The 16,359-nt window shown below is 45.8% G+C and overlaps 1 protein-coding gene across 1 annotated transcript in view; it reads right to left on the minus strand.

Moving 5' to 3' along the window:
• The window catches only part of LOC147712246 (uncharacterized), a 168,015-nt gene that overhangs the window by 27,787 nt on the left and 123,869 nt on the right, over window positions 1–16,359 (minus strand). The window lies entirely within an intron of this gene.

Consider the following 16,359-nt stretch of genomic DNA (forward strand, 5'->3'; position numbering starts at 1 on the left):
TGGAACTGAAAATGAGGAAGAACTAAGGCACTCGAGCCGCCTCCCGTATCTATGTCCTCCCAGGCGCGAGCCTTGCCATTGGCGAAGAGGTCACCCATGGTGGTGAGATTCAATTTTGCAAGCGCAGATAGGACACCGCTGTCTCTGCAGGGGCTAAGCCAAGTGCACCAGGACAATTTCGCCTTCGGGGCATACAGTAGTGAGCAAGCCTGGGCATCCATTAAGTGTCTGCCAAGCATGCGTCACAGCGTTTAGTGAGTCTAAGATGCCTGTCCTCCTATCTCTGGGTTTGGCAAGCAATGCCGGTAGTGACGTTGGATCGGCCACCATTCCCTCAATTTTCAAGTGTGGAGCATCCATTGGACCATGCTTCCAACCATATGCGTGCGCACCCTGGGCAGCACAGTGATATAATTCAAAGTCCGGGGTGTGAAAGCCGCCCTCCTCGTAGGGGCGAACTAGGATGTCCCAGGCCACCCTGGGCTGTTTACCTGCCCAAACCGGCCGCAGTACTAGTGCATGAAGTTATCGGAAGAACGTGCCCGACAGTACCATTGGGATGTTACTGAAAAGAAATAATAATCGGGGAAGTACTATTATCTTCAATAATGATATGCGGCCCAAAAGTGATAAGGGAAGTTCTATCCATTTATCAATCGCATCTTACAATTTGGAGATCGCTACCCCATAGTTCTCCCTCAGTACCACCTCAGAGTCCATGTGTAACCGTATACCCAAATAGCGTATCGATTCTGTGGTCCACTGTATGGGGTAATACGAGTCGACTCTCTTGGTGGCAGGGGTAAGTGGGCACATAACGGCTTTGCCCCAGTTCACGTGTATCCCAGACAGCGAACTGAATAGCACTACTTCTCTCAGCACTCTTGAGAGGTTTTTGTCCGGTTTCCGTACATATAGTAGGGTGTCGTCCGCATACGTGGACACTATCAAGTTGTATCCAGGAAAGCGACTACCTCAGTGGCTATGAAATTCCTGCAGAGCGCACACCAAAGGCTCTGCAACCAAGGAGTACAGGAGAGGGGAGAGAGGGCAGCCCTGCCTGGTGCCACGACCTATCGAGAAGGGGTCAGTCATGTGCGATCCAATGCGTACCCACGCTGTTGGGGAGGAGTAGAGCGTATTCAATAGTTGGAGAAAGAGGAGTACTAGACGAAGAAAGGCCACTCAACAGAGTCGAAGGCCTTTTCCATATCAAGGAAGACAGCAACTGCAGGCACATCTTGCCGTGTATGTTGGAATGCCGCAAATACAGTGCGCAGGTTACATGTCAAATTGCGATTGGGGACAAAGCCCGCCTGTTCAGGAGCAACTAGTGTAGAAATTAGGGGGCTGAGGCGGTTTGCAACAATCTTTGCGAATATCTTTGCGTCCACATTTAACAGCCACAATGGCCGATAAGAGGCACAATCTCCCGTAGGTTTATCGGGTTTAAGGATGGCCACAATAATAGCTTCCCTCATCGTTGGTGTCATCGTCCCATTCTCTGCCATCTGTTCGATCAGCGTCATCAATTTGGGTATCAATAAATCCTGGAACATTTTATAGAATGAGGCTGGGAAGCCATCACTGCCCGGAGCGCTTCCTGCCTTCATGGATGACAACACCCGAACGACCTCTTCTCTCTCAAATGGGCGCACCAAAAATTCACGATGAGTGTCCTTTAGCCAGGGTAACTTAATTTGCGTTAAGTAATGAAGAATGTGGTCCTCTGGGATCGGGCCTCTAGTGGCATAAAAATTCGCATAGTAATCCTTAAATCGGTCTGCCACCTGAGCGTCCGACAGTTCCTCATCAGTCTGTGGGGATCGCAGTATCGGTGACGACGCACCGTGTCTGTGCTGTCTGGCAAGCTTGGCCAAAACTGCCCCTGGGTGCTCTCCCTCCCCGTACGATCTGGCTATGTTTATATATTTCCCCAGGTGTTTCACCTCCGCATCCGCTTCATCATGATATTCACATAGTGTTTTCACAAGTTCCTGAGTCAACTCAGCGCTGGAGTCTCTATGGCGGCGCGATTCAATATCGTTCAGTTTACTTTCTAGCAACAACAAGCGACCACGAATGGACCTAAGGACGCCCGCATGTTTCGAGATAGCTATGCCGCATGTATAAGCCTTAAAGGCTTCCCAAACTGTCAAGAAGGAGTCAACCGAGCCCACATTTCTTTCAAAGAATTCTTCGATGGCTGACGCCAGCTCTTCTCTGAATGCGTCATCCAGAAGCGCGTACGGGGGAAGGCGCCATTAGAATGGTGTAGGTCGGCGCGTCGGAGCTTTTAGCGTAACAAGTACTGGGGAATGATCCGAGTAGGTGTGGGGTAACGTCACGCATGCCTGTACCGTGGAGAGAAGGGCCGAGGAAAGAAGCCAATAATCTATACGAGTGTGAATATTGTGTTGCATTGAGTAGTGCGTGTACCCCCCTTGAGTAGGGTGTCTAGCTCTCCATACATCCTGCAAATCCATTCTGGTCATCTCAGCTTCCAGCGCACGGGCAGAGACTGTGGGGCGTCTGTCACAGCCATCCGAGCGATCCAGCGCCGGCTGACGTGTCATGTTGAAATCGCCACCCCACAGGACGTGTCTGTCTCCAAGTTCCCTAATCGTGCTGGCCAGCGTGAAGTAGAGGGAGGGGCAGTCAAAATTGGGTCCATACGTGTTAATCACGTGAAAGGTCAAGCCTTTACCAGTGCATTTCGTGATAGTGTATCGTCTCTCCACATCTGTGGCCAAAGGAGTAATGGTCAGGGAGGCCTTAGGTTTAACCCAGGTGAGTTCTCCCCTGGAATTAGAGATGAAGCCGGCGGCATGTATGTTATTATGTAGTCCCCTGTATTTCAACGTGGGGCTGTCCGGTCTCAAGTGAGTCTCTTGCAGTAAGGCTATGTCAATTGCATGCCTCAAGAGGTATTGCAGTACCCGTCTGATTTTTCTGTGGTCATTTAAACCTCTTAAGTTCCATGTCAGGAGTGTGATAGTGTCATTTTCGTGAGTGCGATGTGTCATTGCAGTGGGTGTGGTGTGAATATGTAAGGAGGAGTGGTGGTGCTTTTCTGTGCCCAATGCGTCTGTCTATCTATGCGTTCGCCTATGCGTTTCAATTCCAGACATATAACATCAAAATATATTCTCTCTTCCATAAACAACAAATAACAAAAACCATAGAACTTTACCCCGACCCCCTCCAACGCTTGCCCAACCCCAACATGGCCGCGCCCCATCCCACCTCATCCCCGCTTCCCACCACCTCCCTCGAATGAACACCATACACTCCCTCCCTCCCCCCTCCCCCTCCCGTCTTCCCCGTCACCCAAAGAAAAAAAACCAACAACACATAACTAAAACAAATCACCCAAAGGTGGAAGCTAAATAGGGAAATGTGATTCACACACAGGGGCGTAGGTAGCATGCTCATAATTAGTCTATATCAATATCAATTTATTGCTCCTGCCACATCGCCCGCCCCTCCGCCTCTGTGAAGAAAAAGATAATCAATAGGCAGTGCCCCTGAGATATCAACCAATCTGCTCTGACAGTATGGAGCCTCAGCGACCTGCTCAAAATATGACCATCTCACTTCCTCCACCACTATGTCATCTATCTTCTGCGTCTCACCCAGCATAGGCTATATGAAAAATATGCAGTAATATATCATCCCCAAGGTAAAGATAATAACCCTGTGTGATTACTGATAGCCAGACATCATGCATCTCGAGCATTCCATGTCTAAAGGGCAACCAAGCAACATTGCATTATATCACTAATGGGAGTGCGCTCCCTCGCACAGCACCATGATAAGTCATACTGTCCCTGTAGGAGCCCACAAGGCTTCAGCAGAGTACAATCCCGCCAGAAACCTCCGCTCATACCTGGGTCGGCTCCCTCAGCAGACAGAAACAGCATCTCTCCCATATACAGATCGCTGGAGCACAAATTAAGTTCTTGCAGGATGAGGGAAAACAAGCTGTACTCATCCTGCCCGACTTAACGGCAGCATTCAACACCATCTCCCATGCCATCCTCATCAACAGAATGCGTGAGATTGGTGTGTCGGGTACTGCTTTAATATGGATTACATCATTTCTATCCAATAGATCACAAACTGTTTCCCTAGGTCCATTCCTCTCCGGCGAGAGATCCACAACATCTGGAGTGCCCCAGGGGTCCATCCTCAGCCCTCTTTTTTTTAATATATACATGGCCCCCCTCCTCTCACTGATTGAATCCCACGGAACCCTTGTAACTTCCTATACTGACGACACTCAGCTTGTCATCACCATAGATAAAAAGCACCCCGACGCTGCCCTCAGATTCCAGAATTGCCTCTCCCAAGTCTTTTCCTGGCTTAACCATAACCACCTTAAGTGCAATAGCGCCAAAACTGAAATAATACCTCTGGGCAAAGACATTCTTTTTTCCCCAAAAGATTGGTGGCTCCAAAACTCTGAAGCACCGCCTAGTGCGGTCTCCTCGGCCCGCAATCTCGGTGTCCAATTCGACTCGTCCCTCAGTTTTGACGACCATGTGCGCATTACTGCTGGGTGCTGCTTCAGCCTCATCAGACAACTGAAGACATTTTTTGACTTCCTTCCTATTTCAGCCAGGAAATCAGTCGCGGTGGCCTTGATCCTATCCCGGCTGGATTATTGTAATGGCCTTTTGGCAGGAATAAAAAAGTCTTCCCTTAAGAAACTGCAGAGTGTCCAACACGCAGCGGCCAGGCTTGTACTTAAACTTCCAAGAAGGTCCTCGGCCTCCGCAGCCCTCAACACTCTCCATTGGCTGCCCCTCCACAAAAGAATTATTTTCAAGCTTCTTATCACGGTCTTCAAAGCCACCAGGAACACTGGCCCTTCCTATCTGACCAAGCGCTTTTCGCGCTATATTCCATCTCGCTGCTTGAGGTCATCAGGAGCCAATTTGGTTTCTGTCCCTCGAATAAAGCTAAAAACGAGAGGGGGTAAAACCTTCTCATTCTTGTCGGCTAGGGCATGGAACGGTCTCCCCCTCGACCTTAGACACGCTCCTACTGAAAGCCTTTTCAGGAAACTCCTGAAGACCTGGATTTTCTCTCAGCCTAATTCATCGGTCCTCGCAGCCATCTGATCTACGCCTCGCCATGCGGGTTTCTCTGTTTTGCTCAGCGCCAAGATGCTCCTTCCGGAGCGATAGTTGCGCTATACAAATTTCAATAAATATCAAATATCAAAATATCAAATACCTTGCTTGGTTATAAAGTACAGCCTTATTCCTGTTCTTCCATGGAACCCCCAGCAGCTTCTTCCATTCCTCCATCGCTAGAAACGTTGCGGGTTTCCCTGCGCCAGTCCTTCATAGCTTTCTGAAGCGCCCTCGGATCCTTGAAGATAGTAGACCTTCCTTGCCTGTTAACCCTCAATTTGGCAGGATACAGCATCACATAATGGACTCCAAGATCCCGCAGTTGACGCTTCATGGGAACAAATTAGCGCCTCGCTTCTTGCACTTTGGCAGTGAAGTCCGAAAACAAGGATAGCGTGCTACCCTCGTAGTTTAGCGGTTGCTTCTCTCGAGCCAGGCGCAGTGCGGTGTCCCGGTCCCTGTAATTAGGAAGCTCGGCGTGGTGGAGCTCCAGGCTTCGGTCTCGGACCAGGGGTGCGGTGGGCGCGTTCTATGACAAACATTTCTTAGAAGGCAGTGTCCCCCAGCAGTTTTTTGAGAAGAGATTCTACGAACAGTTCCATGTTGCCCGTTTGGGTGTTTTCCGGAAGTCCCGTAATGCGTATGTTACATCTACGCGAATGTGCCTCCAAATCTTCGGCCTTATCTTGTAAGAGTTGGATCACCTAACCTAGCTATTTATGTTCTGAGTCCAGAGTCGTCTGCGCCTCCTCCACCTCATCTATTCTGCGTTCTGACATATCTAGTCGCTCGGCGTGTTTGTCTAGCCGTTCCGCCATACGATCCATGCGGTACGTGAGGGCGTCCATTTTAGTTCCTAGAGAGGCGATGCCGCCCTGCAAGTCTTTCTCTATGGCCAATAATATGCAGCGAATATCTGGTTCAGCTGCGTCTCCTTCGTCTGAGTTCCCAGCTCCATCATTCGCTCCACCCGGTGGTGGGTTCGTGGTTTTGGATTTTTTGCTACTGTCAAACGACAGATTAGGTTGCATGCGGTCTGGGCGGCCCATGGCAACTCAGTCCGTTCCCACCTCAGCCGGATCAACCCACCAGGCTCACCCACGGGTACTATAAATCCATACCAGGGCAGGTAGTTTGTGCGCAGCCAATGTAGGTCTTGAGACTAGGCTGAGAGTGACGACTTCCAGATGCACATTCAGGCCCTGCAGAACACGTCTCTTTTCTCCTGGTCCGTTGGCTGTAGGGCACACGCCAGTACCGCTCCTGTAGCCGGTGGATGATCAGGCCCAGGCGACGCACTCCGCCTGCCCAGCCCAGTCAACAAGGGTGAAGATTCAAGGGGCCCAGGTCTGGCGCAATTCATCCGTCAGTGCGCCCATGCGCTATGCCCCGCCAGTTGAGGTGATATTAGGATAGAGGAGAGGGTACCTGCCAGAGCAAGCAGCTCGTCTTTCGGCGTGGCTCCCGTCCGGTGGCCTATCAGCCTGAGTGCACAAGCCTCCAGGACCCTCACTGCACACAGGTGCAATCGCCACTAAAAAAGCATGTCAGCTTTGTATTTGCAGCATGGCGAGGGGGGTGAAGAGAGCCCGCGCTGCGCCTCTCAGGCGTTTCTTCTGCCGTTTCCGCAGCTCCCAGTTGTAATGGTTGAGACCTCCAAGGGAGGGAGGGTGTGGCAATGTAGGGACCCTTACAATGGCGCTGGTTCCACTGCCCCAAACAAGGAGGACGGACTCCAGGCCTCCCGCTAAGAGGCTAAAGGCAATGAGGCAGTTCAAAAATGTCAGCAGTGTCCCAGGCAGCCCCAGGCCCAAGGCTCAGTTCAAGGCTCGATTCAGCAATGAGGCTCCGCAGTCGCTGTAGCGTATCCAGGTACCGCAGTGCTTCCCTCAAAATTCCCTCCTCAACGGGGCGTCTTCAGCGCCGATTTCGCCTACGCTCCTCTAGCTCCGATATAGTGCCAACATACCAGGCGCTAATGTCCCTGAATCACTAGGACGGAGCAGGCGACAGGGTCTCGCATGTGCGGGGTGAGGCAGTATGCCAACACACAGTATCGGCGATCTCCACTCACCGCTGCTTTCTAGGGCGCGAGGTCCAGAGGCCCAACCGGAGCCGGGGACTCAGTTAGGGCGTAAAGCCCATGGCAGTTTTCCAGGTTGGGACCGCACTTTCAGAGCGGCTCTTCTGTTCATCGTGCCCCACCGGTGGCGCCTGCAGACCTCTCAGCGGCTCCGGAGTAGCGCCCCCCCCCCCTCAGTAACTCCGGATTGGTCCCACAGGGCAGAGTTTGCTTGCCGCCGTGGAGTCAGGTAGGCTGCGTTGCTTCTTGTCTCTGCCTCAGGCAGGATCGGGCAAGTTTCAACACTAAATCCGCGTCCGCCACGGGCAATAATCGCACAGTGTGTGCCCCCTCAGTTCCGACGCTGTTTGTCGGCGTTCCGGAGTTTTCAGGACACAGCTATTTTAGGATACTCTGAAGGATATTGTTTTCGGCGGAGGAGCCGACGGCTTAAGCAATTGCAGAAAAACATGTAAATAAATGCATCACTGAATTCCTGGAAACAAACAACTCCCTGGATACCTCACAGACTGGGTTCCGTCCCATGCATGGAACTGAAACTGCATTACTAGCAGTGACAGAGGGGGCTAGAAGGATTGTGGATGAGGGTGGCACTGCGGCCATTATTTTACTGGACCTCAGTGCCGCCTTCGACACTGTGAATCATGACATCTTATGTCACAGAATGTCAGAGCTAGGGATAACCTCCACTGAGGCAGCCTGGCTACACTCCTTTCTCTCTGACCGCTCCTTCCGAGTCTGTGAGGGCATGATCACATCGCCCAGCAAATCTCTCAGTTGTGGGGTTCCTCAGGGCTCGTCCCTGAGCCCCACACTGTTTAATATTTGCATGCTCCCCCTCGCAGAAATAATACGCCCTTTTGGCGTTCAAGTTGTGTCTTACGCCGACGACGCAATTGATAGTTACCCTTACCCATCCCTCCTCCTACTCCAGTGATCTCAGAGGCTGGATGGATGCAGTCTGCACCTGGATGAGCCAGTCTTACCTAAAGCTCAACGGCGATAAAACTGAGCTAATGGTGCTGGGCAGCGCCCCTCAAAAATCTATTGACTCACTGTGGCCGCCAGCACTAGGCCCTGCTCCCGTAGCCAGAGATACCATCAAGAGCCTGGGTATCTGGCTGGATAACGCACTAACCTTCGGCCACCAGTCAACCAAATTAGCAGCCACCTGCATGAGCATAATTAGACTCATATGAAAGATCCTACCACTCCTTCCTTTCAAGGCCAGACAAATCATGGTCCAGGGTCTAATCCTCTCCCGGCTGGATTTCGGAAACGCCCTATATTTAGGAGCCCCCGAATCCACCCTGAAAAAACTGCAGGTTATTCAAAACTGCGCTGCTCGGACTCTTCTGCGCATTCCCCGCCGGCAATCAGTGAAAACCGAACTAAGAGCCCTGCACTGGCTACCTGTAAAAGACAGAGTCAGCTTCAAAAGCATGTTCATCACCCACCGTGCTTACTGGAGAAAGGGAGCAATCCTCAATCATACTCTGATTACCCCCTACCACCCCAACAGACAGCTGAGGTCGACCCTCGCCTTTCAAGTCACCATTCCCAGGTACAAAAGAGAAAGAAGTGGAGGAAGAATGTTCTCAACAAATGCAGCAAGGCTCTGGAACTCCTTTCCACTTTCCATCCGGTCGGAACCTAACATCTTGTCTTTCCGGAAAAAATTAAAAACCTTCTTCTTCAACAGATAACCCCGACTCGCCTGACCCTCCTGTACTTCGGCTAGAGCGCTGGGACGCCTGCGGGTAACTATCGCGCTATATAAAAACCTATTCCATTCCATTCCATTCCTTAAGCGGCCATCTTCGCAGCAGGCTAGCTCTGCCCCCCTGGTCGGGAGACTTCTTAGGAAGACTTCACACACTGACACCTTTTTCTATTTCCATTGAAAATTCTTATGTAGGGATGCCATCCTAGAGCTAGAGTAGGGAGAGATTGATGCTTTATATTCATCAACCCTCTATGCAGGAACATATGCACTTATGCTTCTTGATTCCCTGCATCCTACTTCTTGATTTAACAGTTCTGTTCATGCTACCTTGTGGAAATTGGATACGTAGATTTGGCTACATGCTAATTCCGTTCTATTTTCATACCCTTATGATGAGGTGTCTCTATGTCCAGTTATTTTTGCAGTTGTAATAAATTAACTAACCTAATCTAGTTATTATGCGGTATGACGAATTGTTGATTAATTGGTTGTGGATTAACGATCTTCACCCCTTTCATGCTGCGAAAAAAGAGCCATCGGATTTGTGTATTGAAAACATGTCTAGAGCAAATGGGCATGGCCCTTTCACAGTCATACTTGAATGGAGCGCAATGAGATCTCCATAGTATTAAATACACTGAAATATTTGAAAAGATTAAATGCAGCAGTGTTTCTTTTCATAGACTGTTTGAAATGCAATTCTACATAATCCATGCTGAACATGTAGCCAAGCTTCTGTCACTTGCACGCTAACAGCAGGGCGCTTGTTGACTGTCAGAGACTGTTTGGCACAAGGTGTGATCAAAATGATCTCCAAATCAACTGTTAACTCTCCACACATGGATTTATAGAGAAGGTAGAGGATTAAGGAAAGCGCTAATAGACAGCTGTGTTGTCTCATCAGGTAACTTGTAGCAAATTTTTTTGTATCCTATGTGTGAGAATGTGGAGCCAAGACTTCCTGACTGCTGTTGCAAAGTCTATGCCAGTGGTAGGCTGCTTTTCTAACTGTGTGCTACAGCAGCTACATTGTGAATTGCTTTGATCACATGGAGATATTGTAAGACATATACTGGGAGGCATGGGGATTATGAGTCACATAGGGCATTTTGGGTTTCATTCTAAATTACCTAACTCCAATTGAGTCCATTAAAAAAAATTAAAAACTTGGCTGCAGATTGAGTTTATCGAATGTCTTTACTGTTCATGCTCCATTTGAGTTGTAATCCCTTTTACCATCTGCCTCATGGAGTACGCCTTGACTCCTTGCTATTGCATATTTACACGATTAGAAAACGAAGAGATATGATATCCAAATGGAATTAAATAATCTTAAACTTTGAAACACTAATGGTAAATATCAGTATTTACCATGCATACTGCCCACAAACCACATACTTGCTTATACCCTGGTCCAGTGGGTATGTTTCAGCCGTGGAACTTCCCAAACAATGAATCTACTTGATGTTGATGTAGAGGCAAAGCATAATTTTGCTTCATGCAGTGGAGTTGATGCTTCAGTTAAGAGTGTGATGCAGCAGTTTTGTTCCTGTTAAAGAGTTGCTGCGTCGATTCTGCTATTGGAGGAGAGGACGCATCAGTTCCACTGGAGCAAACCGCTAGATCGACTTCTCGGGGTACAGATCTGGGGTGGCACCACTTGGCAGGACAGACTCACAAGCGGATGAGCCCAAGGGTTGGAAATCGAGAGTTCAAAGTTTTTTCTGCCCCGGAGACTTAGGTAACAGGAGGCAAGCCAGTAAGCCTTTGGAGTCACTCTGGGGTCAATTGATGTGGGTGCAGTCCTTGTCACACAGGCAGGGGAATAGCAGGCAGCAGGGCAACTGAGCAAGGCAAGAGCAAAGAAAGACAGAGTCCTGCAAAGCAGCAATCAAGCAGAGTAGCAGCCCTTTCAGTTGCACACAAGTGTGTCTTCCTGTCAGAGAAGTTGCAGGCCCAACAGTACACTGATATGGTAGTACCAGAAGTCCAGTACATATACCTAGTGGTCTGTTTGAATTGGGGGAGACTACAAAGAAAGCTTTGAAGTGCACAGTGGCTCTCCCTTCCTGCCCTGGCACGAGGCCTTTGTTTGGGGGCAGGACACATCCCTTGGAGGTGTGTCATCTCCTCCCTCCCATCCTCCTCAGGATCGGCCATTTACAGGCAGATACTATTTCAGAAACACCTCCCCTTCCTCGGTGTGTGACTGTCTAGAGGTAATGCAGGAAGCCAGCTGTCATCCACTCCAGATGTGTACGCCAGACACAGGCAAAAGTCACCAAATGGCTAAAGTAAGTAAATGCCAACTTGATTAAAGTTCAGAACACAAAACAATGAACTCGGCTCTGTACTACCATACCCTCCTCCTACTCATGGAGTAACGAACAGGTAACTCTTTTGTCTGTCTGAATGGAATTTTTATCAGACCATTCCTGTTTCTTTAAAAGTTAATCAAAACAATTCTTTTTGGACTGAAAAAGAAACAGACTTATCAAATTCACACATGAACTTACACGTATATACAATTCACAATAACATACACTTAAAGACAAAAATGGACTTAGAAACTGTGAAAAAATGATTAGCAACAGCTTGCAACATGACAAAATCAGCACATTAATTCATACATTAATCAGATACAAAACACATTTTTTGAAAAATTTACATCATATACAAAATGTAGTAATAAACATGAACATATCCAATGTTATGACCACATATTTTTATCCAGCTCCAGCGTCAAAGGTGTATCTGAATAGTGTATCAATCCTTTATCCAATAGTTTCCTTCAACACTCGTCGCATTCAGAATTAACTAAATGCCTCCTAAAATACCAACGCGTTTCAAGACCCAGGCGAATAGTACTGGGACTATCAACAGGGCTTCATATAACTGGACCGGATATTCTACTAAAAACAAAATAAATACATGATGCAAGAACAGCGTCAACCCGAACTGACTCTCTCTCTTGTACATGAAACTAACTTAGTGTGTACCTGTTTTCTAGAGTTGGAACAGCCGCTCCAGCTCGTTTACTCCAAGAGTCTTTCGCTTTACTGCCACTGGACTCGTTTATGTTACTGCCTAAGAGGCTCCCTTAACTTTGCCAGTATACATTTCTGAAAAGAAAGAACCAAAGTATTGAATATGTCTACTTCTACTCTCGACTTACAACCCTAGAGGGAAGCACCAAAAAGATATGTACCTTTACTGCAGAGTATGGGCAGGACTGAGTTCCTTGAAGGCTCTTTATTCTACAAATTAAAAAACGATATTGTCCTCATTTAACAATGTATCCAAACAGGCAAATGCATGAAGCACTATAATTATTAACCAGACAAACACAGGGGCATAACAGTGTGTTTGTTTGTTTAAAAATTACAATACTAAAAAACATACAACTATATACTTAAATGCGCTTACGTTTGTACTTCTTATAGATAATACCCGTGAGGGAAAGCACACCTGTATTGGAGCAAAAGGATAGTCCATTGCATCCAGAGTTTTGAATTTGTGAAGATGTGGTAAAGTAAGTCCACTTGTTAATAGTGTTTTGAAGTGCTGCATGAATTTTGCCTGTTTGGATACATTGTTAAATGAGGACAATATCGTTTTTTCATTTGTAGAATAAAGAGCCTTCCAGGAACTCAGTCCTGCCCATACTCTGCAGTAAAGGTACATATCTTTTTGGTTTTTCCCTCTGGGGTTGTAAGTCAAGAGTAGAAGTAGATATATTTAAAACTTTGGTTCTTTCTTTTTGGAAATTTATACTGGCAAAGTTAAGGGAGCCTCATAGGCAATAACATAAACGAGTCCAGTGACAGAAAAGCCAAAAACTCTTGGAGTAAACTAGCTGGTGCGGCTGCTCCAACTCTTGAAAACAGGTACACACTAAGTTAGTTACATGTACAAGAAAGCGAGTCAGTTCGGGTTGACGCTGTTTTTTCATCATTTATTTATTTTGTTTTTTGTAGAATATCTGTCCCATTTATATGAAACCCTGATGTACTATTCGCCTGGGTCTTGAAACGTGTTGGTATTTTGGGAGACATTTTGTACATTTTGAATGCATCGAGTGTTGAAAGAAACTATTGGATAAAGGATTGATACACTATTCAGATACACTTTTGACGCTGGAGCTGGAATAAAATATGTGGTTAATAACATTGGATATGTTCATGTTTATTACTAAATTTTGTATATGATGTAAATTTTTCTAAAAATGTGTTTTGCATCAGATTAATGCATGAATTCATTTGCTGATTTTGTCATGTTGCAAGCTGTTGCTAATAATGTTTTCACAGTTTCTACGTGCATTTTTGTCTTTAAGTGTATGGTATTGTGAATTGTATATACGTGCAAATTCATATGTGAATTTGATGTCTATGTTTCTTTTTCAGTCCCCAAAAAATTGTTTTGATTAACTTTTAAAGAAACAGGAATGGTCTAATAAAAATTCCATTCGGACAGATAAAAGAGTTACCTGTTCATTACTCCATTAACAGTAGGAGTGTATGGTAGTACGGAGCCGGGTTCATTCTTTTGTGTTCTGAATTTTGAATAGCCCTACCTGGCCCCGGTCCTTTGGGCTTAACTCCTATAGGTTTTTGTAACTTTCTTAAAGTGGCAATTGCTAAACTGGAATTTTAAATCCAACTTCACCCTAATTCGGGATTTTAAATTGTGAGTTCAATGACACTATATTAAATTCCACCTCTTCACAATTGGGAGTTACACTTGTAATAAGGTAATAATAATGTCATCCTATGGGAGAGAAAGGCCTTTCAGTAGTGAAACATGAAATTGGGAGTTTTTCACTACCTAGACATGTTCAATTTAAAGGTACCTACCCTGCCTTTTCAATACACTGCACCCTGCCCTGTGGGTTATACACAGTCTAGCTTAGGGGTGACATATATGTATGAAAAAGGAAGGTTTAGGCTTGGCAAGAGGGTTTACTTGCCAGGTCGAAATGGCAGTGAGAAACTGCGCACAGAGGCTCTGCAGAGGCAGGCCTGACACATGGTTAAGGGGCAACTTATATTGATAACCCAATCAGTGCTTCGGGCCCACTAGTAGCATTTCATTTACAGGCCCTGGGCACAAGGAGTGCTCTTTACCATGGACCTATAAGTAAATAAAATATGCCGGTAGAGGATGAACCAATATTACCATGGTTAGGGGAGAGAGCACAAGCACCTTAGTCATTTTTAGCTGTGTTCAAGTGCGCAAAGTCCCAAAGACAGCAAAAACGAGATCAGAAAAATGGAGAGAGGCAGGCAAAAAGTTGGGCTAAGACCACCCTAAGGCTACCAGGTCTACTAAAATCTATCTTCTAAGGTTAATAATGAATCCGTAAGGTTACAATTGTTTCATTCTCCAAATCTACAACTCAAACAAGGTGGTTAACTTGCAAGGTCCTATTCAATCTGAATTTGTTGCTTGTGGCACCAGGCTATTAAATCATCTGGGACATTATTTTGTTTGTCCAGAAATACTTTAACAAAGAAGCTTTTTACTAAATGCTGTGTTCAATAAGGGTGAAATATGTGCTATTGCTGAGGCAATAGATTATTGTTAAGAAAGGAGAAGCGAATGCTTTAATGTGTAATTCACTAAATGTATATGAACTGTCTCTAGAGAGCTACATTTGGGACGGTTAAGCCCATTCAAAGTGTGAATATGAATTTTGTTTCTAAAAACTCCTTACTTTTTAAAAATGCAAAATGGACAATACTAAGCAACCAAGAGTATATAATATTTGTAGCCCTTTTGTAAAGGTGGGTTGGCTAAAACCTATGACAACATTTGCCTCAGTTTTCATTATGAATTGATTTTACTTGTTTTTTTGTCACTCTGTTCCAAACTGTACAGGATTTCAATGCAACAAATTACCTCTATTAGATATTCTACTGATTACATAGGCCTGGGGTGACCACTACACAATGTCTCTTGCAGTGACGTAGAATGCAGAGACTCAATCCTGTCAACAGCCTGCACTTATCTCTACTTAAAATTTAGTACTGGGAGATCTTTAAAATGTTCTTGGATTGATTTGTTCACTGTATGCTGCACTTACCAGAGGATTTGGGTGTTGAGCCTAGCAAACTTCTTTAGAACAAAAATAGCATTAGTTATTATTATTAAATATTATAACTCATTGATCTCTATTGCGGACATATCATTATTATCCTGTGATATTTTATATCAGATGCTTCTCCTATACAAAGATGACTTTTTGGACATTGAGTGCAATTCATATCAAAGAGTTCTTTTATACAAACACATGGGATGTTTTCTTCTTCTGCCTATACATTCAGAAGGCAGATTTTCCTCATTTGTAGTTTCTTGTGCAATTCCCCAGGGAATACATGAGCTTCCATTCGGCCTTCAGCTTTTCAGAATTGTGCAAGTACACACAAAAAAGATCAGGCCAGGTAGATTGCCTGAGGGAGTTCATGCCCACAGAATTTAGAGATGTCTGATGGCCAACAGACATCTATTGAATTGGCAGGTTTCACGTTATGTTGGTTCCTGTTAATGGACTGAAAGTTTAATGGGCGGCTCTGTCAACATGAAAGAGACTCCCAGCAAACATTCAGTGTTTTCTTTTTCTTTTAAAAAAATAAATACCAAAGTGGGCTTTTGTTTTTTAAAATAAAAAGAGCAATGACCACTTCACCATGGGAATTTTCTCATAGCGCATGCAAGGCATTTTGCAGTTTCACCACCCTTCACACCCAGGTTTCACATGGTGGCGACTGACAGTGAAATCTTGCTATTTCCTTGCCTGCTGTAAATAAACTGGATGGAAAATTGGCCAAACCTCTGACATCCCTTTCTCTGTCAGGGCATTTGAGGTGTGTGTCAGCAGCAGAGATGGAGTGGTCTCCATTGTCAACATACAGAATTCCCTTTTGTCTATAAATGAGGTGAGTGGACCTTTAGTTTGGCTGAGAGGATACTTCAACACTCTTACAATGTAGTACCCTCTCTTTCAAACTTTAAATTGGGCCCATAGTCTACACCACAGTTTTCGGTTGATTGTTGTACTCCATTTTAATTATGGTCTGATTTTACTTTGTTTTAATGATATAGGTTTTTCAATATAACAAATTAACTCTATTAGATATGTTGCTGAATATATAGGCCTGGAGAGAAAAATTGTTTACTGGTGACATAAGCCTTGGTAGATGGCTAAATATGTCTCTTACCATGACATAAACTACACAGGCTTCTTTCAATCACGGATTACCTCCTCACCTAAATTCACATCAACTCAACCCCCTCTTGTTCTATTTAGAGGACGTAAGGTCTGATATAAAATGACAGAGTAGACTGGGTTTGTTGTACAGATCCTCCCCATTGCAGATATGTACAATGGCACTAAGTGTCAATGCAGTAAA

This window comes from Lissotriton vulgaris, chromosome 5, assembly GCF_964263255.1.
Source record: "Lissotriton vulgaris chromosome 5, aLisVul1.2, whole genome shotgun sequence".
NCBI lineage: Eukaryota > Metazoa > Chordata > Amphibia > Caudata > Salamandridae > Lissotriton > Lissotriton vulgaris.